We start from the raw sequence: 24,862 nt of genomic DNA, 5'->3' as shown, positions 1-24,862 counted from the left end.
ACAATGATAAGACACACTCATGGTAGAAAATTCCAACAATACAGAGCAAAATGAAAAGAAATCAGAACTCCCTTCAACCCTCCTCTCCATGACAGCCATGCCCAGCCCTTGAGGACTCTGGCAAGCAGGGAGGCGCCATAGCACAGTGGGAATGGCTGGAGTTCCCCTTCTGGCTGCACCACTGTTAGTTGTGTGACCTTGAAAAAGTTATTTATATCTCTGTCTCTTTTTTCCAACACTTAAAAGAAGGCCATGGTGGTATCTACCTCATAGAGTGGTTGTGAAGGTACAATGAGATAATATAACTGAAGTACATAGCACTATTTTTGGTCCATGGTGTCAAGGATTCAATAAATGTTACCTTTATCATTATGTTTATCTTATATTTATAAGATATATAAGATGTATATATCTTATGCATATACACTCAAGGATATGTAGATATATAATATTCCTTATGGGAATATATTCAGCATACTTTTTAAAATCTGTTTGATGATACATCTTTTCATGTCATTGAATAGGTTAATGTCATACATTCAAAAGAGTATAAGGTAATTTTATGTATTGAAATTTCTTGAGCCGTTCCTCTTTTTGTATGTTTAGATTATTTCCAGTGTTGCTATTATCAATAATATTATGACTATCCACTTATTTCTTTTAAAAGTTCTTAGTCATGAGATTACTGGGTTAGAGAGTTTTCACATTAATACTTGCCAGCAAACTGCTCTCATCAAGAGCAATTTCAATTTATGCTCCCACTAACCATGTGTCAGACTAGCCATTTCACTTCACCTTCACTGGCATTGTTTTCTATTTTTCCATCTTTGCCAATCTGGTTAAAAAAGGCTCTTTTACATTATGTTAGTTTCCTGGGAGTACTTGGTCTATTATGAATTCCCTCTTCTGTTCCATTAGTCTATCTACTGATGCCACAATGTCAGGGGCATCAGGGTATAGCTTCAGTGTGTAGGACAAGACTGAAGTCCTACTACTCTTTTTTGCAGAGTTTTCCTGACTACTTTCATGGGTTTAATTCTTCCATATAAACTGTACAATAATTTTATCAGAATGATGGAAATAAAGAACAAGAGGAATAGAGGATGAGAAAGAAAAATGAGAAAGAGAAAAAGAATCCTGAAAATTTTCACTTGCATTGAATTGAGAGTAACTTAAGGGGAATCAACATCTTTATGATGCTGAATTTTTTATCTAAGACAAATGCATAGATATATGTTTATTGAAGTCCTTTGTAAGTTTTTAGGTCTTCTCACTTAACTTAAGCTAGCTGAGGTATGTGGACTCTGGAGTAGGGCTGGGATATGGCTTCACAGAGAACATGGCGCCTCCATATTTTGGGCAAATTATTAATATTCTTTCAACTCCAATTTCCTCATCTGTGAAGTAGAGACACTAAGGTCAGTCTTTCCAGAGATGTTGTCAGGATTAAAAGAGGGATTGTAAAATGCACAACACAGTGCTTAGCAGAGGGTTAGCATTCAATAAATGTGGACTGTTATTATTATCGGTTTTGATTAGTAGTTTTTTTCTATCATATTTGTACATTAATTTTAAAAATTTTTAATTAACTAGACTAGTTGTAGGTTTACAGAAAAATCATGCATAGAATACAGAGTTCCCATATACTACCCTATTATTAACTAATAATAGTTTGAAACATTTGTTAAAATGATTAGTTTGAAACATTTGTTAAAATGATGATAGCACATTTTTATAATTGTATTAACTATAGTCCATAGTTTACCATAGAGTCACTGTTTGTGCTGTACTGTCCCATGAGTTCTTTTGTTTAATTTTGGTTCCAATAACATTATACAATCTAAAATTTCCACTTTTAACCACATTCAGTTGTATAATTCATTGCTGTTAATTACGTTCACAATGTTATGCTACCATCACCATCACCTATTCTCAAAACATTTACATCATCCCAAACAGAAACTCTGTACAATTTAAGTATTAACTCCCTAATCCCTACTTCCACCCTCTCTCCTGGTAACCTCTTTCCTATATTCTCACTCTGAATTTGCTTATTCTAATTGTTTCATATCAGTGAGGTCATATATCATTTATCCTTTTGTGCCTGGCTTATTTCATTCAATATGATGCCTTCAAGTTTCATCCATGTTGTAATGTGCTTTGAAACTTCATCCCTTTTTCCAGCTGAATAATATTCCATTATATATATATATATCACATTTATTTATCCATTCATCAGTTGATGGACACTTGGGTTGTTCCCATCACTAGACAATTGTGAATAATATCACTATGAACATTGGTGAGCAAATATCTGTTTGAGTCCCAGCTTTCAATACTTCTGGGTATATACCTAGAAGGGTGATATCCTGGTTATAAGGTAATTCTGTACTTAGTTGTCTTCCACAGTGGCTGCACCATTTTACATTTCCACCAAAAATTAATGAGTGTTCTTATTTCTCTACATACTCTCCAACATATGTACTTTTGCTTTTTGTTTGTTTGTTTGTTTTTTAATAGTAGCTATTCTAGTGGATATGAAATGGTATCTCACTGTGGTTTTGTGTTGCATGCGCCTAATGACTAATGATGTTGAGCATCTTTTCATGTGCCTTTTAGACATTTGTATATTTTCTTTGGAGAAATATCTGTTCAAGTCTTTTACCCAGTTTTAAATTGGACTGTTTGTCTTTTGTTGTTGAGTTGTAGGATTTCTTTACATATTTGGATATTAAACCCTTATTGGATATGTGGTTTCCAAATATTTTTTCCCATTGTGCAGGTGTCATGTGTGAGTCCTCCAACTCTGTTCTTCTTTTTCAAGATGTTTTTGGCTGTTCAGGGCCTCTTACCCATTCATATAAATTTGATTATTGACTTTTCCATTTCCACAAAGAATGTTGTTTGAATTTTGATTGGGATTGCATTGACTCTATTAATCACTTTGTGTAGAATTGATATCTTAATATTCAGTCTTCTCATCCATGAACATAGAATATCGTTCCATTTATTTAGGTTTTCTTTGCTTTTTTTTAGCAATGCTTTATAGTTTTCTGTGTATAAGTCCTTTACATTCTTGGCTAGATTTATTCCTAGATATTTCATTCATTTAGTTGCTATTATAAATGGATTTTTTCTCTTGATTTCTTCTTCTGATTGTACATTATTAGTGTATAGAAACTCTACTGATTTTTGTGTGTTGGTCTTGTACCCTGCCTCTTTGCTGAATTCATTTTTTAGCTCTAAGAGCTTTTTTGATGATTTTTCAGAATTTTTTCTGTATATAGGATTATGACATCTGCAGATAGGGAAAGTTTTTCTTCTTGCTTTCTAAATTGGATGCCTATTATTTCTTTTTCTTGCCCTATTACCCTGCAAGAACTTCCAAAACAATGTCAAATAACAGTGGTGAAAATAATAATTCTTGTCTTGTTCCTGATTTTGGAGGAAAAGTTTTCACCATTCAATATGATTTTTGCTGTGTTTCATTTATACCTTTTATCATGTTGAGGAGAAGTTTTCTTCTATTCTTAGTTTTCTAAGTTTTTTATCAAGAACAGGTAATGGATTTTGCCCAATCCCTTTTCTCCATCAGTTGGGATGATCATGTTTTTTCATTCAGTCTGTTGATGTGGTATGTTACATCAATTGATTTTCTCATGTTGAACCACACTTGCATACCTTGAATAAATCCCACTTGATCCTAATCTATACTTCTTTTAATGTGCTGTTGGATTCAGTTTGCTGTATCTTGTTAAAAGATTTTTGTATCTATATTCGTAGGAGATATTGGTTAGTAATTTTATTTTCTTGTGGTGTCTTTTTCTGGCTTTAGTGTGAGGGTGAGGTTGGCCTTGTATAATGAATTAGGAAGTATTCCCTCCTCTTAAGGTTTTTGAAGGAGTTTGAGTAGAATTGGTGTTAGTCCTTGGAATGTTTGGTAAAATTTCCATCACGGGCTTTTCTTTGCTGGGAGGTTTTTGATGACTAATTAAATCTCTTTATTAGTTATTGGTTTGTTGAGATATTCTGTTTCTTCTTGAGTCAGTGTATGTAGTTTGTGTGTTTCTAGGAATCTGTCCATTTCATCAAGGTTACCTACTTTGTTGGCATACGGTTGTTCATACTATCCTCTTTTTTTTTTTTTTTTAAAGATTTATTATTTTTTATTTATTTAATTCCCCTCCCCTCCCCCGGTTGTCTGTTTTCTGTGTCTTTTTGCTGCATCTTGTTTCTTTGTCCGCTTCTGTTGTCGTCAGCAACACAGGAAGTGTGGGCGGCGCCATTCCTCGGCAGGCTGCTCCCTCCTTTGTGCTGGGCGGCTCTCCCTATGGGTGCACTCCTTGCGCGTGGGGCTCCCCCACGCGGGGGACACCCCTGTGTGGCATGGCACCCCCTGCACACATCAGCACTGCGCATGGGCCAGCCCCACACGGGTCAAGGAGGCCCGGGGCCTGAACCGCGGACCTCCCATGTGGTAGACGGACGCCCTAACCACTGGGCCAAAGTCCGTTTCCCCATACTATCCTCTTATAGTCCTTTTTATGTCAGTGGGCTCAGTAGTAATGTTCCCCTTTTCATTTCTGATTTTAGTAATTTATATTCTTTTTTTCTTTCTTCATTAGTCTTTAAAGATGTCTCTTTCTTGAGTTTGTATCCAGCTGGTGATATGACTAAGATTTTCTTGAGTGTTAGAAGTTAACAAAACTAAGCTAACCTAAGCAAAAAAACACACCTTTCACAGTCTTGGCAGATTGGCTTTGTGTGGGCTGCTGCTCTCCTTCAGAGTTCAGCCCCTCTATCAGGAAGATCACCCCAAGGTGAGTGCAGAGTTCAGCATCCTCCCTGTCATTTGTGGGCTACATCCTGTCCTGGGCTAGTTTTTGGTAGTGTCCTTAGGAGTGTGCTGTTCACAACTATTTGAATGCCCCATCTGCTCTCCAGAAACAGACCTCCTTTCTCTTCTGGACATTCCTCTGTAGGACCAAAGCAGGTGAACCTCAACCCAAGCAGTGCCCAGTGCCCAGAATGTACATCCCTGGATCTTGGGGAAATGGCTTCCTCAGTGCTGCCTGCTGCAAGGTTAGGGATGGGCAATGGTTGCTGTTGTGTGAAGATTGAAATTCAGATGTATTTGTCACAAATTACTAGCCTCTTCTTCCCACTCTTCCCTAGATGCTGCACAGTGTTATTCTGGACTCTGGTGTCTTGAAATAATTGATTCAGAATCATTGAATAGTTGTTCTGGTTCAAGGACTGGTTCCTGGAACTTTCTACTCTGCCATTTTTCCATAGAACCTCCCTTAGTTAATATTTTCACTTTGAAAATAATTCCTTAGGTTTGTCCCTGGCCTTCTTTCTAAATGTTCATGTAGTCTACAAAAACATTTCATTTGATTCTTTTGAGTTTTCTAGATAGACCTTGATAACATCTGCAAATAATCCCAGTTTTGTCTCCCTCTTTCTAATTTTAAAGCTTGTTGCACTGCACCAGCTAGTACTTCCAGAAAATGTTAAATAATTAACAATGATACCTGGTTTCCTTTTCCTAATTCTAATATGTTTAGATTCCTACTTACAATGACATCTTTCCTGCTCCCTTTCAGTTTTAATCTTCACAAGCATTTGACATTCTTGACCTCTTCCTTTCCCTTGAGTCTTTCTCTCTTTATTTCCCTTCCATACAACCTGATTCTGTTGTGAGTGGATATATTGAAAATGAAGGTTGCTAGATGCCCTTGCTTTTTAAAAAAAATATTTATTTTTCTGGATGAGGGATTTTTTTAAAAAGATACAAAATGTTACATTAAAAAAATATGAGGTTCCCATATACCCCACTCCCCACCCCTCCCACTCTTCCCACATCAACAACCTCTTTCATCAGTGTAGCACATTCATTTCATTTGATGAATACATTTTGAAGTACTGCTACACAGCATGGATTATAGTTTACATTGTAATTTACACTCTTCCCCAGTCCATTCAGTGGGTTATGGCAGGATATATAATGTCCTGCATCTATCCCTGCAATATCATTCAGGACAGCTCCAAGTCCCGAAAATGCCCCATATCACACTTCGTCCCTCTCCCTGCCCTCAGCAACTCCCATGGCCACTGTCTCCACATCAATGATACAATTTCTTCCATTGCTTGAGTCATAATAATTCTGTAGTAGAATACCAGTAAGTCCACTCTAATCCATATTTTATTCCTCCATCCTGAGGACCCTGGGATGGTGATGTCCACTCAATCTCTAAATTGAGAGGGGGCTTAGATCCCACTTGGCTGATGGTAGGATTTTCCTGCTTGTGGTTGTAGACTCTCTTGGTTCCCTGGTGTGGTGGTTGACCATCCTCACCTCCCTGTTAGCTGACCTGGTTAGTCCAATCAACCAGGGAATAGCTGTTGCCAACTCTGCCTGAGGCTCTGGTCCTAGGTGGCACATGGACAGTCCAGAGATTCAAGTCTCCTTAGCATACACCAACCCCAGCACAAACCTCAGGTTCAGTAAAAGTGATAGAAGAGGCATGTGTAGGGAAATCACATCTGAGTCCAACTCCATCACATTCAGGGGCACAACTTCCAAAGTAGGGCCCACTGGCAAGGCACTGAACTCCAGAGCCATCTGTCACCTTGCTTTTAATGGAAGAAATATGTTTATTTTTAACTATGTATGTTTTGTTTATGACAGTGTTTTAGGTGCTGCATGAAAATACTAAAATAACTAGCCAAATACTTTCCCCAGAAGTAGGTATAGCCTAGTTTCGGGATAAATCAGGTATATAGCTAACTCCAAATCACAGCAGTATGTGAAAGCTGCCCTGAGAAAGTGCTCCAGTAGTGTAGAGGAGAAAGAGATTGTTCTGTAAGAAAGAATCTTCCTTGTTTCTATCAATTGCTATTTCTAAAAGGCTCTTATCTTGGAGGTCTTACACTGAATTATTGTACTTAAGGAGAGCTGTGTAAGTGGGTTTCCTGCTGAACCAAGCTAACCAGACTTTACATCAGCCTTGGGGACCTCCAGTGGCCTCTGAGGAGAAAGATGTGTGTACACACAAGCTTTTTTATTTTTGGTAGCTTTTCAGGAAATTCCCCAACAGTGATTTGATTTGCACACTATCCCTAGGGTCTCTTTATAGCAAGTGACTAGGTTCAAAAATAGTTATTTGAAAGACACTATATGTTACCATTATATTGAGATAGTTCATGATTTAGAAGGCTCCTTAGGATATTGCTATCCTTCAGTGTCATCTTCATGACTGACAGTGATCACTGTACATTAGAAAATTTCCCTTTTCCATTAAGTTTTCTTATTATTTAGATAAAGGTAAATGGGCATTTAGAGGAAGTCTGAAAGGGGAGAAAATCAGCCTAATTAGCTTTGTATATTCCATGTGTCATTTCTTCAGATTGTGTTACTCAATAAATTTATATTGATTACAAACTAATAGAGTTATTTTAGAAACTTTAGAAAATACACAAACATATAAAAAGAAACTTTTTTCAAATAATGATAGACTAGATATTGGCAACTAATTTAGTTTCTTCTACAAACCCTAAACCTATAAGGATAGAGAAAAAAAAAGAGGCCAACAAATTTGTGGATCCTGGAAGCAGATAGTTGTACGGTACCAGATGTAACAACACCATTTACATGACAACCCCATTAACTTGACAGAATCTCTCAAAGTCCCAAGAATTGGTGGCAACAGATTTCTCTAGAAATTGGAGTGCAAGGGGGCTAAATAAACTGTATCAGTTGAAGGCTGTTTGAGAAGCAGTTACATCTCCAAATCCCCTTTCAAACCGCGGTGGACACCTGCACATATGTATTCTCTGGAAATGATAAACTGAGAGCCTTTGGGCTAGGGGACATGGGCCCAACTGAGGATTGGGAGACCTCACTGAAAAGAGGGTGATTAAATACTTATCCACATACTCTACATATTACTCAGCATTCTCTAGGGAAACAGAATCAACAAGAGATATCTGTCAATAGTATGTGCTTTTATAAGAGTCTCTCACATGACTGTGGGGATGCACAAGTCCAGGTTCCGCAGGCAGGCTGCAACCAGGGGCTCCAATGAAAGTCCAGTGAAGTTTCTTGACAAGTTCTGGAGATGTTGGCTGTCCAAAGACAAAATTCTCACTCATTGGTGGAATCATTTCCCCTTTTAACGCATTCAACTGATTGAATAAAGCGTCACTCATTGCTGATGGCAGTCTCCCTGATTGATATAATTGTAACCAGCTATCTATGATTTACCACTGCAGTAAAGTCAATGGTGACTGAAGTCTATAAATGTCCTTGTATTACCGTTAGCCCAGTGCTTGCTTGACCAAACAACTGGGCACAATTACCTGGCCGAGTTGGCACATTAGCCTAACCATCACACTCTATATTCCTCACTTCCCCCACTTAGCCTCTAACAAACTGGCAGAAAGGCCTCTACTCTCCAGAAAGGTAAGCTAGAAGCTCTTCACTGGAGAGCCTGACCAGTCCCACATAGCTCCCTTCTGAAATGGCTTAGCCCATTCATCTGGTGGTATATTCAGACCTTTCTCTCTGGAATTGTTCTTGCTGTTGTGCCCCATTCTTAAATATCAGCAGTTAAGGATATTTAAAGAAAGACTGCAACATGAAAGAGCCCAAAACAAACAGAAAAAGGCAACTTAAAAGAAAAAAAAAATTATAGGAAGAGAAAAATCTTCACAAAAGTAATCATTAATGTCTTCAGAAAGGATAGAAAAGGAATTGCAAACACAAAACAACTGGATGCTATTAAAAAAGAAGTGAAATTTTTTAAGAAGAATCAGAAGACAGAATTGAAATTTCTCAGAAAATAGAGCAAAAGGGGAAAATGGTGAAAAACAGAAGAGAATTAGATAAGGAGAGGGCCAGTGTAGGAGGCCTGTTACCCAAGTAACAGGAAAATTAGAAGGAGCAGAGAAAAATGTAAGGAGAGGAACCCAGAAACAAAATCATTCAAAACATTTATTCAGAATTTAAGGACATAAATTTCCAGATTGCAAGGACCCCCTGACTTGACAGCAACAGTAGATGAATAGTTCAGAACACAGAGGGCAAAATTAGGGAGAGAGAAACACCAGATGGAAACCAAGGAACGAGGAATTAGAACGTCAGCAAATTTCTCAACATCAACATTAGAAGCAAAAGTCAGTGAAGCATGACCTTGAAAATTTGGAGGTAAAGCTACCAAACTGTTAACAGACGTGTGGGTAGAATAGTCATATTCAGCCATTGAGGTCATAGAAAATATATTTCCCATTCACCTTTCCCATAATAGGAAGCTACTGGAAAATATGCTTCACCAAAATGAAGGAATTAGCTAAGAAAGAACACGTGGGGTCCAGGAAACAGGAGATCCAACAAAAGAGAAAGACAAAGGGAATTCCCAGAGTGATGGGGAAAGTATGATCACAGGCATAAGGAGTGGGTAAGTCCAGCTGTGAGCAGGTGGGAAAGTTCTAGATGAAATTTATGAGTGCATGATAAGTCTTAACCTCTTGAGAGGAGAGCCAGGCATTTGGCAAGTAGTTTTAGATTTAATTAATTATGTGCACATAGAAAACTGAGGAAGAAACAAAGCAAGGCCCGTCTAGAGAAAACAAAAAAGTTGTGCAAGAAAGGAAAGTTAATGATATATTAATATACTTGGTTCAGCTCTGAATAGCATTTACATCATCACAATAATAGTAACATGAATATTGAGCCAAACAAAATTGCTCTTATTACTGTATTGTATTGGGAGAACAGCATGTTGGTGGAAGGATGTATACTTGTGTGTGTGTGTATGTGTGGATGCAGACAAGAAGAAAGAGGGTAAAATCTTAGATAAAACTAAACCAGACAATTGAAGTTTGCTGTCCAGTAGTGCTACCTAGCTCTACGGTGTTAGTAAAATAATGTTACAAGAGTTGAGGAGGAAATCGGTGGCAAGTGGGACAGGGAACTAGTAATTTTTATAACCTTATAGAACTATTTAACTCTTTAAACTGTATGTATGCATAATTTTGATACAAATAAAAGGAGTTAAATAAAAATAAAATAAATTACTCCGGTCATTTTCTTATGCATTGTTATGTGGATTCTACACACACGACCCCATACACACTTTCTTGGAGCATTTGCTCTAAGTAAGAGACTGTGCTGGACCTTGAGAAAATAGTGTGGATGAGACCAAACCTGATTCCCCTACATGAAAACTTTCTCCAAAATACTAAAAAAGTGCATTTCAAACACATGCTATGATAAATAATAGGCCATCCTTCACATTTATGTTGGAATGCAAGTATTGTAGTTTATTTTCTCTCTAGTGAGCTGCCTTTATAATCAAGTGAAATCAGCCTAGCTGACTTACGTGCCTGGGAGATGCTGTGCTAATAACCATGTTATAGCTACTGTCTTATTACATTCTCACCCAAACTTGATGAGTGAGGTATTGTTACCTGGGGACTGGAAAGGGCAAGTAAATAGCCTAAATTCTTACAGCAACTTGGTCACAGAGCTGGGATTTGAATTTGGGTTTCTGATTCCAAATCCCATACCCCAGACTGTGATCAGCTGGAACCTTTTCCCAGTTAACCTGATATCTATAGTAGACAAAACCAAGCGTATGTTTTGGGGGAGAGCTAACGTAAAGATTGTCCTCAGAGCCCCTTGACGTTGGGGCTTTATCTTTAAAATATAGAGGGGACAAAGTTTCCTAAAGCATAAGACATTATTATTTCTAGTTTCTTCTGTGAGGGAGATTTTAGTGTAATGAGTACCCAGATTCACCAACAGGTTCCTCCCCCAAACAAATAGGACTCCATTTGGCATTTACTGAGCACCCTCTGAATCAAGCACCTAGAGCTTCAGTAACCAATGGGAATGCCAGTGAACGTGGAGGATGCTGAGTGTTAATGTCACTCTGCTTTGGGTTAAGGCCTGACCTTGTGCGATTAGAGTGACTCCATATTTACATTTCTTTTCTTTGATGTGTTGGATCATGCAAGCGACCTTTAGGCTCCCCTTGTTTCCGAGGTGGTGTGACGTTACAGTTTGATCATCAGCTAGTCTCATCTCAGTCACTTTGATGTATATGTTTTGGGTTTATAATTCTGAAATATAAACAGTATCCTACCTTGTCTTCAACATCATATCTTTGAGGCATCATCTTAAAATAAATATTTGCTCTTATTGGAAATTTAATTTGGAAACATATATCCCAACATTACAAATAATTTCTCATATATATTCACAGAAATTTTATACACACATATAAACCTATATATGGGCAATTGTAAAGTATTCTACTGTATCATAATTTTTTAAGGAAGGATGCCCATTTAGTTTGTTTCCAGTGTTCTGCAGCAGTGAATATCTTTACACATAAAAATTTTTGTCAGCTGGATTATATTGGTGTGGTATGTTCCTAGATGTGTAATTCCAGATCCAAATGTATATGCATCCTAAATTTTAATAGATATTTATTCCCAAAAGATTGAGCCAGCAATGTAGGAGGGTATCAGTTTCCCTATGGCCGGTGCTAGCAAGACAATTCTGTGTCATAAAACTAAAATCTTATCTGATGTCATTTTCCTAAATGGGAAGCATGTTATTTAATATCTCAAGAAGTGCTATTAGTTTGTGTACACATTTCTATTTATTATTTATCTGTTTATTAATAGAATTGTAAAGTCATTTGGGGAATAAGAAGTGCTGCCTGTGCTCAAGCATTTACCATCCTCCAGTGATTATTACATAGGATGTTAATGATAATGGCTTAAAGCTTTATTGTCTTTATTACTAGACATGATTAATATACAAATTGGATTTTTTAAAAACAAAATACTCCAAGGAGCCATTTATTTGTTTTGGTAGAGAATATTTGTTTCTATGAATTTTTGCCTTAGTAGTTTCTGCTGGGTAAGTAGAATTATGGTGGGCTCGGAGGAGATTGAAACTTGCAGAGACAACAAACTTAAGCATGAAGATACTTTTGAAATTTCCACATTTTAACCTGAAATTTCTGGTTTTGACTGTCTCTTGTTGGACTGTGAAAAAGCTTTCCAGTCCTTGATGGGGAAATGTCAGTAACATAATTGATTCATTCTTTCTGCCTAAAGGAAGAAGACAACGGCCTGATAGTGATGAGATGCAGAAACTTTTGAGCTGCAGCTTCAGTTTATCCGCAAAGCCTGCAGTCTGTCTTCATTGAATCCATCCTCAGTGGACCTCTGTGACAGTTGCCTGTGCACATACTCTAATGAAATATTAGAAATGGCTGTACATTCAAAATAAGCCCTATATCATATATCCACAGCACTACTGTTAGTATTCAGATTTTTGCACAGACTTTATTTCTTATGTGTAGAAGGAATGAAACTAGTTTTCAGAGGTTGTTATTAATATGAATATATATCCTGTATTAATATTGAGGCAGTTAGAAAAAATACATTCCCAGCATTCATAGCTCTTGATTTCCTGTCTCTCATGCATTCAGAGAATAATGTAACCCTTGGTAATAAAATAAGAGTTTTTGATCAAGAACAGTATAGAGCTTTTGAATGCAATATGAAGGGTCTAATGTTATTTTTGTCTGTTATTTTTCAGTAGCCATATCCCAGTGAATGTCATGCTGGCTTGCCATTATAGGAAACATTTTGGGAATTAATGCAACAATATAATACTTTATATTTTGGTTTCTTAGAGAATTTAATTGAATATTTGAGTCTGATCATTATATATATTTGACATACTAGAAGCTGTGGTTTCTAGAAACTTGAGAAAGATATAAGAAATAAGTTGAATAGAAAGAAGATGGGTACAAGGTACCAGGAAATAGCTTTATTTTCTATGATTAATATAAATTTAATAGTGTCATTAATTTAGTGTTGTTTACTTTGTAAGACTTTAAAATATTTCTTTGAATTTCATTTCATCAGGATGTTAAACATTTCTTTCAAGAATAAGGAACAATATACTTATTTAATAGTTTTAAGTACTACTAGCAAATTCAAGCATATGTTTATTACACCTGGAGGTGACAATGAGATAATTTATGTGAAGCAGTAACTATAGTGTCTGGTACAAAGTACTTAATAAATGTTTGTTATTATTGTTGTAAAACTAGTGACTTCAATAGTATAGTCCCAATATGAAGGAAATTTTGTGATGCAAAATATCTAAGAAGTCAAAATAATGTGTAGGTAGGCTCAGTATGTGTTCAGAGATTTTAGATGCATTAGGTAGAAGTTGTCGTAATGAAAGCATTAAATACAAAGAAAAATCACATTAAGTATCCCTGAATATGAAACCAAAGAAGGGGCATCTTGGATGTTTGGGAGGGAGAGGAAGGAACTAGAGCTGGGTCAAGTGAGGCCACATGGAGCCCTGTGAAGGGTTAGGGTCTGCGGGTGGCTCTGGACCACCTCAGGGCAGCATCAGAGGTGCAAAGAGACCCTGGATTCTTCCTTTTTATGGTATTTTGTATACAACAATGAAGAAATGGCAAAGCACAGTTACAAAAACTGCGGTATGTCGCCATATTTACATCATACCGGCTAGTGCTTTTACCACACACATGCCAAACAACGGCTGCAGGTATAGCTCCTATAGTTAGCATCAAACACCTGGCTTCCATGCCCTTGGTGAGTGAGAGGCCTGTCAAATAGTGCTCCCTGGGGTAGACCCTGGTTTTCAGCCCTGGGAAAAATACTACACAGGTGCACAGCCTGTGTTGGTGCTGAGCAGCTGGAGCTGTTTTGGACTTCCTTTCTTCTAGCAGTTTTCATATTGGCCCGAAAAATAGAAAATAATCAAACATACCAATAATAACAACACAAACCCTTAGTCAGATGACTTTCAGGGTAATATCTAGCATGCCCATATTTCCCACTCTTAAAGAGAGTTTTATTTTTTTTTAATGGAAGCATCTAAATCAGGGTGTCCATTGGTGAGATTGTACTGAGGCTTAATATTCTTTAATATGGAAAAATGCCTTCATTCCGCAATTAGGTACCTCAGACTCAAAATATGTATGCTGTTTATGATGATGCTTTTTGGGAATGAATTAGAAAAGGCAATTTGTCAACAAACAATTGTGTAAATAGCTTCTTAAATCTCTCCTGCTTTGATGGCAAGATGGGAAAGAATGACAACAACAAAAGTCCCCTGCAGATGGAGAAGGAGCCTTCCAAAGCAAATGGGGAGGCGTTTACTATGGTTAGAGAGCATATTTCACAGAGTTTGGAATTTAGTTTAGAGTAGATAACAGTAAAAAAGGGCAATAAACAGAGGTGCTTCTTCACATAGCTACATAGATATAAGTGCCTCTGATTCATGTTAAGTAATGTGGCTGGTGGTGTATAAATAATAGTGTTTTCAGAAACTTTGCCAGATAATATAATTTGAATTGTCTCTTTTTGAAGAACCCATGTTAGATTTTTTTTTATTTTTGTTTTGTTTTTTTTATTGTGTTTTCATTTTCTTTTTCATTAATTTCTGCTCTAATCTTTATTGTTTCTTTTTTCTTCTTGCTTTGGATTTAGCTTGCTCTTCCTCCAGTGTCTTAAAGTGGGTTATTGATTTTAGATCTTTCTTCATTTTTAATATAGGCATTTGCAGCTATAATTTTCCCTCTGAACACTGCTTTAATTGCATTCCATAAGTTTTGGTATGTTGTGCCTTCATTTTCATTGATTTCAGTGTTTCTTTTGTGATTTCTTCTTTGACCACCCAGTTGTTGTTTAGGAGAGTGTGTTAATTTCCACATATTTGTGAATTTTTCAAATTTCTGTTCTTGATTTCTAATTTCCCTTCATTGTGGTCAGAAAACATACTTTGTGTGATTTCAATCCTTTTAAATTTATTGAGGCTTGTTTTATGGTCTAGCATATGGTATATCCTGAAGACTGTTCCATGCACACTCAAGAAGAATACATGTTCTGTTATTGCTGGGAGGTGTGTTCTATAGTTGGTTAGCTTTAGTTGCTTTATAGTGTTGTTCAGATCTTCTGTTTCCTTGTTGATCTTCTGCTTAGTTCTATCCTTTGTTGAAAGTCATGTACAGAAGTTAAATGGTCTGTTTCTTCCTTCAATTCTGTCAGGTTTTGCTTCATGCATTGTCATACATTGTGCTGCTCTCTTCTTAGTAAATATATATGTTTCTAACTTTTATCTTCATAATGGAATTATCCTTTTATCATTATAAATAGTTCCTCTTAAACTCTAGTAGCAACTTGTTTGAAAATATATTTTGTCAGATACTAATGTGGTATATACGCATATAGTAGATTACAAATAATATGCAGTATATAATGTTACTTTACCTTTATATAGTATATACACATTGGGTGTTTATGTTTATAATTGTTATATCTTGATGGTGGAATTACTCTTTTATCATTATGAATTGTCCCTTTATCTCTAGTAAACATTTTTATTTAAAGTCTATTTTGTAAGATATTAGTAGAGCCACTCCAGTTTTCTTATGGTTGCTGTTTGCATGATACGCTTTTTTCCCTTCTTTTATTTTTCACTTTGTATCTTTGAATCTGAAGAGTTTCTCTTATAGACAGCTTATGTTTGGGTCTGCTTTTCTTATCTAGACTGACAGTCTGCCTTTTGATTGAATTAACACATTCACACTTACTGTTGTTATTGTATAATTGAATTTTTGTCTGCCATTTTACTTTTTGTTTTCTACATGTCTCATAGTTTTGGGTTCCTCTTTTTCTCCTCTAGTGTGAAATTTTAATTTCTTTAATGATGTTTTCAGTGTACTTTTGGAGTTATTTTCTTAGCGATTATTCTAGGGCCTACCAAATACAACTTTATGTGCCAGAATCTACTTTAAATTTATACTAGCTTGATTCCATTTAGTTACAGAATGATTACTCCTATGCAACTGTCTTTTCCCTTCCTCCTTTTTGTGCTATTTTTGTTATACATATTATATCTATATTTGCTACAAATCCATTAATACACTGTTATAATGATTATTTTATATAATTTATGTCTATTAAAGAAGTTGAGCAATAAAAGGAGAACAAGTTTATATTTATTGAGTTTCTTCTATTAACCTTCTTATTTATCATTTCTGGTCCTCCACATTGAGTCTTGTGCATCTGAGCTACCATCTTTTTGTCATTTTTTTATTCCATTACAACTTTGCTCCCACTCTCCATCTCTGTGCTGTTATTATAAAGTATATTACATTTCTATATTTTATAAGCAATCCAATTCCAATCAGATACATGTTGTTTCATATAGATTTTTCTTAACTAAGAGAAGGAAAGAGAAGAAATATGGATTTATGTTGTCTTTTATAATTACATAATTACCTCTACCAATACTTTGATTTTTTGTGTGATTCAAATTACTGTCAGGGGTCACTTGGTTTTATGCTAAAGAACATCCTTTAGTTTCTCTAAGGTGAGTCTGCTAGCAACAAATTCTCTCAGTTTTTGTTTATCTGAAAATGACTTTATTTTACCTTTTTTTAAAAAAAAGATTTATTTATTTTATTTATTCCTTCCTCCCCCCTCCCCCATTGTCTGCTCTGTGTCCATTTGCTGTGTGTTCTTCTGTGTCTGCTTGCAGTCTTGTCAGGCAGCACTGGGAATCTGTGAATCTGTGTCTCTTTTTTGTTGCATCATTTTGCTGTGTCAGCTCTCCATGTGTGAGGTGCCACTCCTGAGCAGGCTGCACTTTTTTCATGTGGGGCAACTCTCCTTGCAGGGTGCACTCCTTTTGTTTGGGGCTCCCCTATGCAGGAGACACCCCTGCGTGGCATGGCACTTCTTGTGCACAGCAGCACTGTGCATGAGCCAGCTCACCACATGGGCCAGGAGGCCCTGGGTATCAAACCCTGGACCTCCTATATGGTAGGTAGACACTCTGTCATTTGAGCCATATCCATTTCCCAATTTTACCTTCATTTTTGAAATTGTTTTTTTGGATGTTAAGTCTTGGTTGACAGCTTTTTTTTTTCTTTCACCACTGTGGGAATGAGTCCCCACTGCTTTCTTGCCTCCATTGTTTCTTATGAGAAATCAGCTGTTAAACTTTATGTAGTTCTCTTGTATATGCCAGGTCATTTTTTTCTTGCTGCTTAAAATCTTTACTCTTTGCTTTTAGTATTTTTACTATGATGTGTCTGGGTATGGATCTCTTTGCATTTATCCTGTTTGGAATTTGTTGAACTTCGTGAATATATTGATTGTTTTTAATCAAATTTGGGACGGTTTTAGCCATTATTTCTTTGAGTATTTTTTCTGCTCCTTTTTTGTGTTCTCTATCTGGAGCTGCCATTTTGCATATGTTTTTGCATTTTATGATGTCCCACATTTCTCTAGGGCCTTGTTAATTTTTCTTCCTTTTTTTCTTCTCTGTTCTTCAGCTTGTATAATCTCTTATCAATCTATTTTCAGCCTTTGATTCTTTCTTCTGCCAGTTAAAATCTACTATACAGCTCCTCTAGTGAATGTTTCATTTCTGTTACTGCACTTTCCTACTGTAGAATTTCCATTTGGTTCTTCATATTTCCTCTCTCTTTATTGATATTCTTTGTTTGATGAGACATTATTTTCATACCTTCGTTTACCTCTTTAACTATAGCTTCATTTAGTTCTTAGAACATATTTATAATAATTACTTTGAAATCCTTGCCTCTTAAATCTGCCTTCTGGGCCTTTTCACAGTTTCTGTTGCTTGCCTGTTTTTCTGTGCATGGGTCACACTTTCCTGTTTCTTTGCATGTCTCATAATTTTTTGTTGAAACCTGGAAATTTTAGGTAATATATGGCAGCAATTCTTACTACTGTTCTTCTTCCCCATTCCCCCCAAAAAAGTTCTGGGGCTTATTTTTGTTGTTTGCTTATTTATTTGTTTAATGACCTGGTGGGACTATTTTCATTAAATTTGTTTCTTTTGTAGTGTGAAGCCTCTGAGACTGCTTCTTAGAGAGCATAGCCCTGGGTGTAATCACAATCATGCTGGGATAACAGCAGTATTAGGAAGGCTCTCTTTTATTCTCTCTTTTCCTGATCTCCCTGTTAAGCTGTTTACCTCCTGTAGTATCACACCCAGCTGTTATGTTCCACTAATTACTGGCTGATTGTTGTAACTTAATGCCCTGGGGCATTAATTGCTTCACAGTCTGATTTGATTAAATTTGGACCCCTTTATGGAGGTAGTGTTGAAGCTAGTTTTTGAGGTTTGTTCTGATTCCAGGAGAACTCTTCTTAGCTGTTTCTTTCCCTGGTTCTTTTTGGTAAACTATCTGGCCCACAGTTTAACTGATTGTTCTTGTCTTCAAGCTCCCCATTTTATCTAGAGCACCCTTAAGCTTGAATTTCCCCTCACACTGTTTCAAATCATGTCATTTCCCATGGTGAGAGATTTGGAGCTGTTTGTTCTTATGTATTATCTTTTCTTGGGGGCACAATCTTTGAGCCACAGCTCCAGAGCTAAGAGCTTGGACAATGGTGTGTTTATCTTAGAATGACACCTCTCTCTGCTTTACAACATGGTGCTCAGTTGGGCATTGGGTCTTCTTGGCTTGCCTTTCCCAGTGTAGAACCTTCACCATAAGAGTAAACTGGGGCAAAGGTGAACAAGGCCCCAAAATTCTTGGTCTATAATTCCTGGGGTAGAACTTCTGCCCTACAAGTGGGAGACAGCTGAAGGAATGGAGCCCCTGACATCTCAGCCACACTCACCAGAAATTTAGCCTCCACAACATGGAGCTGGAGGGGATGAGAAATGCCATGCCAGTGGCCTTTCCCTTTCAGTGGGATACTGTAGCCCTTGATTGGTTGCTGAGGGGAGATTGAGCACATAATCATACTTGCCTGAAGCAGAGGTTCTATTGTTCTGAGCTTGTCAGTAGAGAGAAGGAATGAGTGTGCCACAGACTCTCATTGTTCTTACTGAAATTGAGTAGATTTTCTTGAGTGTTTCTTCATTTGCTTTATTCCCCTAGGAAAATTTCCAGAGACTTTAATTTTTTAATTTTTTAATAATCTTCACCAGTTATGTTTTTTTCTCTGTGGAGCAGTCTGTGGAGCACCTTATGTTGCCATTCTGGACATAGTTCTCTGTCATTTAAGAGAGCACATTGTTCAAAAGGCCAATCAGTTACTTTTTGGAACTTTCACTTGAGTAAGTAAATTTTTCAAAAGTTTATGTCAAGTTATCATCATTGTGAGGGAGGCCTTATGCTTTTTGATCATTTAAAAGTTTAAAAGGAATGTTTCTGAAAATGAAAATGAAGGTGACATAATTTAGTATTAGTCATTAAATTATTGAGTGAATTAATCTGAACTTTTATTTCTCCATTTGGATAGAGCAGGGTTTAGTGATTAATTAGTATGTGCTGATGAATGATTTTCAGTCTGAACTCCAAGATGGCATATATGTAAATAGATATCCAGAAACCCATTTCACTTAGAATGCTCTCAATTTGTTACTATTGGAACATTTAATGTAGTAAATATCAACATGATAAAAAGCAACCTGTATTTAAATTAAATGCAGTATAAATATAAATAATAAATCTTGAGCTATAGTGTAGAGTATTATGAAAAAGATAAGGCATTATCCACCAATGATGTAATGCAGCTGCTAAGCTCATTCATGAGGAAGCATTCTTTGTTTTACTGTGTTCCCCGTATTTGTTTAGAGATGTTTCCTTTTGTAATTTGTGTGCACTTTTAACCTGGCACTCACTGAGGTGACCCTTCAAATGTCCTTAAGAGAGATAAAAACTACAGAGAAAAAGAGATTTTAAATTAGAAATTTTGGGCAGTATCAGACTTAGACAATGCTTTAATGAAGCACTTGAGGAGTTTGCACATCAGGTTATAAGGAATGCTTTTTGGAAATGACACTATTGGATTTTAAGAAACTTCTGTTTCTGAAACTAGAGTGAATCTAAGTAAACTCTTGCCTTGTAATGCTCTACTGGAACACTGTCATTTTAGTGAATCAGTGGAACCAAAAAAATTCTTAGAGCTGCTCCAAAGACCTAAATCTGCTTGTTTTACTCCCTTTGGGTCTGATTCATTTCCAGAATCTCTCTACAGCACAATTACTTTGGTAAATTATAATTGCTTTAGAGTTATTTTGGAATTCAATCAGCCTCGATAGGAATTTTCCTGTGAAAATATATTAGAATCTGACCCAGAGGTATTAAAAAAAAGAAAAGAAAAAAGTAGATCAGTCTGCACATTTTATCATCCATAACATAAAGATAGTGCCTTAATATAAAGCAAATCTATAGTATTATCACAGTAACAAACAGAGATAAAATAACTTGCAAATTCAGTTACATTAAGTAAATTTCCCAGCAAATTTTAAAAATTATATTTTTATTTCCTTTTAAAAAATAACTTAGATTACATAAAATGTTACATAAAAAATATAAGGGATTCCTATATACCCCACTCCCCACACCTCCCACTTTTCCCCACAATAACAACTTCTTTCATTAATGTGAAACATTCATTGCAATTGATAAACACATTCGGGAGCGTTGCAACTAACCATGGATGATAGTCTACATTGTAGTTTACACTCTCTCCCACTCTATTCTGTAGGTTATGGCAGGATATATAATGGCCAGTATCTGTCATTGCATTGTCATTCAGGACAATTCCAAGTCCTGAAAATGCCCTCATATTACACCTCTTTTTCCCTCTCCCTGACTTCAGCACCTCCAGTGACCACTGTCTCCACATCAATGATATAGTTCTTCCACACACAATAAGTGTAGTATACCAGAGGGCCCACTCTATTCCATATTTATTCCCTATTCCTGAGGATTCTGGGATGGTGGTGCCCACTCCACCTCTAATTTAGAGGGGGCTTCGATCCCATATGGCTAACAGATGGGAGTCTCTTGCTTGCAGTTGTAGACTCTTCCTTGGTGTGGTTTTCCATTCTCACCTCCTTGTTGGATGTCCTGAGTGACACCAATGAACTGGAGAATAGGGCCCAGCTGGCAAATAGTCCAGAGATTCAAGTTTTTTTTGGATGTACACCTGTCAACTCCAGCACCAACTATAGGTTTAGATAAAAGGGACAGAAGAGGCATGTGTAGAGAAGTCACATCTGAGTCCAACTCTGTCACACTCAGGAGCACAAACTCCAACTGGCAAGGCACCAAACTGCCATGACCGTAGAACCTGGGTGTCTCCATAGCCATTAGGAGCCCCACTTTTGGGGCAGTATCTACTTTGACTGTCTATGAGATCCTGGAGAGACATGCATAAGCGTTACCTCTTGATGACCTCCCAACTCACTTTGAGTCTCTTAGCCATATAAACTTATTTGTCTTTACCTTTTCCCACTTTTATTCAAGGTCTTTTTCCAGTTACATCACCAGCCAGTGCTTTGTAGTAAGGGAGCCAGGGATGCTCACACCTGGGAATCATGTCCCACACTGGGGAAGAAGGTAATGCATTTTTATATGCTGTTTGGCTTAGAGAGAGGCAACATTTGAGCAACATGAAGGCTCTCAGGAGGTAACTCGTAGGCACCCTACAGACACTAGGCTAAGCTGCAATTTCAAGAGTAAAAGGCTCATAAACATAGTTGTTAATATCAAGGGCCCATCAATGGACCATCCTTCTTCACTAGTCATTGCCCTTGTACTTGGGGGATTGTAGCTATTCCATTAGAGAATGTGGCAGAACTCCCCAAGGTGGGAATTCAATATTCTTTCTGTTGTTGTGTGAATCTCTACCCACTGTGGCAATGCCCTATGAATATTTGAACATATTTATATACCTTATATGTACACCCAGGTGAACTTCCTCTCCGTATCCCCCATCACTGACACCCCATACCAATGATCCTCCCCTGCCATAGTGGTAACCCTTCTGTGATCTAAAACTTTTCAAAAATGGAGCCGAGAATATTGCCAAATTCAATTAATAGGAAAATGAAATAATGATAGGTTTAAATGTAAGGAAAAAAATGCATAACAATTTAGAAAAACAAAGTTTAAAAAAATTAAAATTTTTTTGTGATTTTGCCTTTCATCACTGTAATATCTATCATCCTGTATGTACAGTGGCATTTTCTTCCATTTATTCCCCAGTGTCTTACATTTTTCATTTTTTGTCTTCAAAGAAGTTTTAGGTCACAGTAAAGTCACCTACAGAATATTGGGGACTCCCATATACCCAACATTCTCCCCCTTTCCTCCCCTTCCCTATTAATAACCTTTTTACATGTGGATGGTTCATTTGTTACAATAGATGTACAAATATTGAAACATAGCTACTAACCACGGTCAATGGCTTACATTATGTTTTACATTTTAGACCATACACTTTTATAAATTTTTATGAAAATTAACACGACCTGTATCCATCCTTTCAAAATCATGCAGAGCACTCCATTGCCCCCTAAATAATCTTTCTTCCATCTATTCTATTCCTCCCTCCCTCTCCCCTCAGGGCCCACTGAGACCACCAGGCTTCATTCCTTGAAGGACAAGATTCATAGATACTTGCAAAAATGCTGAGCGCTTGACGCACTAGTCTGTCTTCCCCTATTAGGAACCACCCATGCTCTTGAGAGACAAACCCCCCTCTGTTTGAGAACATATCCAGCTTTCCCAGTATGGAAGTTCAACTCCTCCCTACTCATTATATGGGTCTCCCCCTCACTGATACAACACACTATGACAAAATGATCACTCACATATTCTCTAGAAGACTGCCCCAGGTGTGCACTGTCCCAAATGCCCCCCCATCCAACATGCTAAACCAGTAATCCTTCCTTGTCATATTTTCAAAAGTTTTCTTAACATTGTAGTTTCAATCACATATCTGCCAATCCCCAGAGTTCACCTTCTCCCTTCCCCAACCCTCCCCCAAGTTCCATGGACTATCCAACCCATACTCTGCACCCTAACCCCTGTCAAGCTTGTGGTGCCGAACCCAACAGTATCCCTACACCTCTGTCATATCCCTTCACTGCACAATTACTTCCACCTTATAATAGATTTTGCACAGATGGGCATTGGCTCACAACCTTCTCCCTTTCTATTTTCCGTAAACCTATTTTCCATACTCTAGGCTCTCTAAGTCTGCTTGATTTGCTTAATTCATATTAGAGAGGTCATGTAATATTTGTCGTAATATTTGTCCTTCAATACCTGTCTTGCTTCACTCAACATAAGATTCTCAAGATTTATCCATGTTACACCTTGTGTTAGTACCATATTCATTCTTATAGCTGAGTAATATTCCATTCTTTCTATATACTGCATTTTGTTTATCCATTCATCTGTTGATGAGCATTTGAGTTGATTCCAATTTTTGGCAATAGTGAATAATGCCTCTATGAACATTGGTGTGCATATATCTGTTCGTGTCTTTGCTTTCAGTTCTTCTGGGTATATACCCAATAGTGGAATTGCTGGGTCATATGGCAGTTCTATAGTTAATTTTATGAGGAACCTCCAAACCTCCACAATGACTGGACCATTCTACATTCCCACAAGCAGTGGATAAGGATTTCCATTCCTCCACATTCTCTCCAACACTTGTAGTCCTCAGTTTTTTTAGTGGCCACCAGTCTAATGGGTGTAAGATGATAACTCATTGTAGTTTTGATTTGCATTTCCCTAATAGCTAGTGATGTTGAGCATCTTTTCATGTATTTTTTAGCCATTTGTATTTCTTCTTTGGAGAAGTGTCTGTTCAAATCACTTGTCCACTTTTAAATGGGTTGTTTGCCTTTTTATTTTTGAGATATAGGATTTCTTTATATATGCTGGATATTAGACCCCTATCAGATATATATTTACTGAATATTTTCTCCCATTGTGTAGTCTTTTCACTTTCTTGACAAACTTCTTTGAGGTGCAAAAGGTTTTCGTTTGCAGAGGTCCCATTTATCTATTTTTTCTTTCATTGCTCTTGCTTTGGGTGTGAAGTTCATGAAGCCATTTTCTTTTGTAAGTTCCTGTAGATGCTTTCCTACATTATCTCCCAAGGTATTTATGGTCTTGGCTCTTATATTTAGATCTTTGATTCATCTTGAGTTGATTTTTATATAAGACGTGAGATGGTGTTCCTCTCTCATTCTTTTGGATATGGATATCCAGTTCTCTAAGTACCATTTGTTGAAGAGGCCATTGTCTCCAAGTTGAGTGGGCTTGGTGGCCTTGTCGAATATCAGATGACTGTATGTGAAGATCTATATCAGAACTCTTAATTTGGTTCCATTGGTCAGTATGTCTGTCCTTGTGCCAGTACCATGCACTTTTGACCACTGTAGCTTATGGTATGCTTTAAGGTAGGTAGTGATTGCTCTGTTGTCATTTTTCTTTTTCAATATGTCTTTGGCTATTTGGGGCCTCTTGCCCTTCAAAATACATTTCAGATTTAGTTTTTCCAATTTGGTGAAAAATGCTGTGTTGATTTTTATTGAAATTGCATTAAATGTCTAATTTGGGTAGGATACACATCTGAATGATATTTAGTCTTCCCATCCACAAACAGGAAATATTCTTCCATTTACTTAAGTCTTCTTTGATTTCCTTCATCAGTGTTGTATAGTTTTCTGCATATAATTCATTTACATCTTAGTTAAATATATTCCTAGGTATTTGATTTTTTTAGTTACTCTTGTAAATGGTATTTTTTTTTCTTGATTTCCTCCTCAGATTGCTCATTATTGGTGTATAGAAATGCTACTGATTTTTGTACATTGATCTTATAACCTGAAACCCTACTGATCTCATTTATAAGTTCTGGAAGCTTTGTTGCAGATTTCTCAGGGATTTCTATGTATAGGATCATATCGTCTGCAAATAGTAAAATTTTTACTTCTTCA

The 24,862-nt window shown here is 36.8% G+C and overlaps 1 protein-coding gene across 1 annotated transcript in view; it reads left to right on the top strand.

Moving 5' to 3' along the window:
* The window catches only part of CA8 (carbonic anhydrase 8), a 133,656-nt gene extending 117,586 nt beyond the window's left edge, over window positions 1-16,070 (top strand). Inside the window, exon 9 of the mRNA XM_004484330.4 lies at window positions 12,133-16,070. The gene's annotated coding sequence lies outside the window, so the exon portion shown is untranslated. The remainder of the gene's footprint in view (window positions 1-12,132) is intronic.
* Window positions 16,071-24,862: the final 8,792 nt, after the last annotated feature.

This window comes from Dasypus novemcinctus, chromosome 14, assembly GCF_030445035.2.
Source record: "Dasypus novemcinctus isolate mDasNov1 chromosome 14, mDasNov1.1.hap2, whole genome shotgun sequence".
NCBI classification, from domain to species: domain Eukaryota; kingdom Metazoa; phylum Chordata; class Mammalia; order Cingulata; family Dasypodidae; genus Dasypus; species Dasypus novemcinctus.
This window is presented reverse-complemented; position numbering and strand designations above follow the sequence as displayed.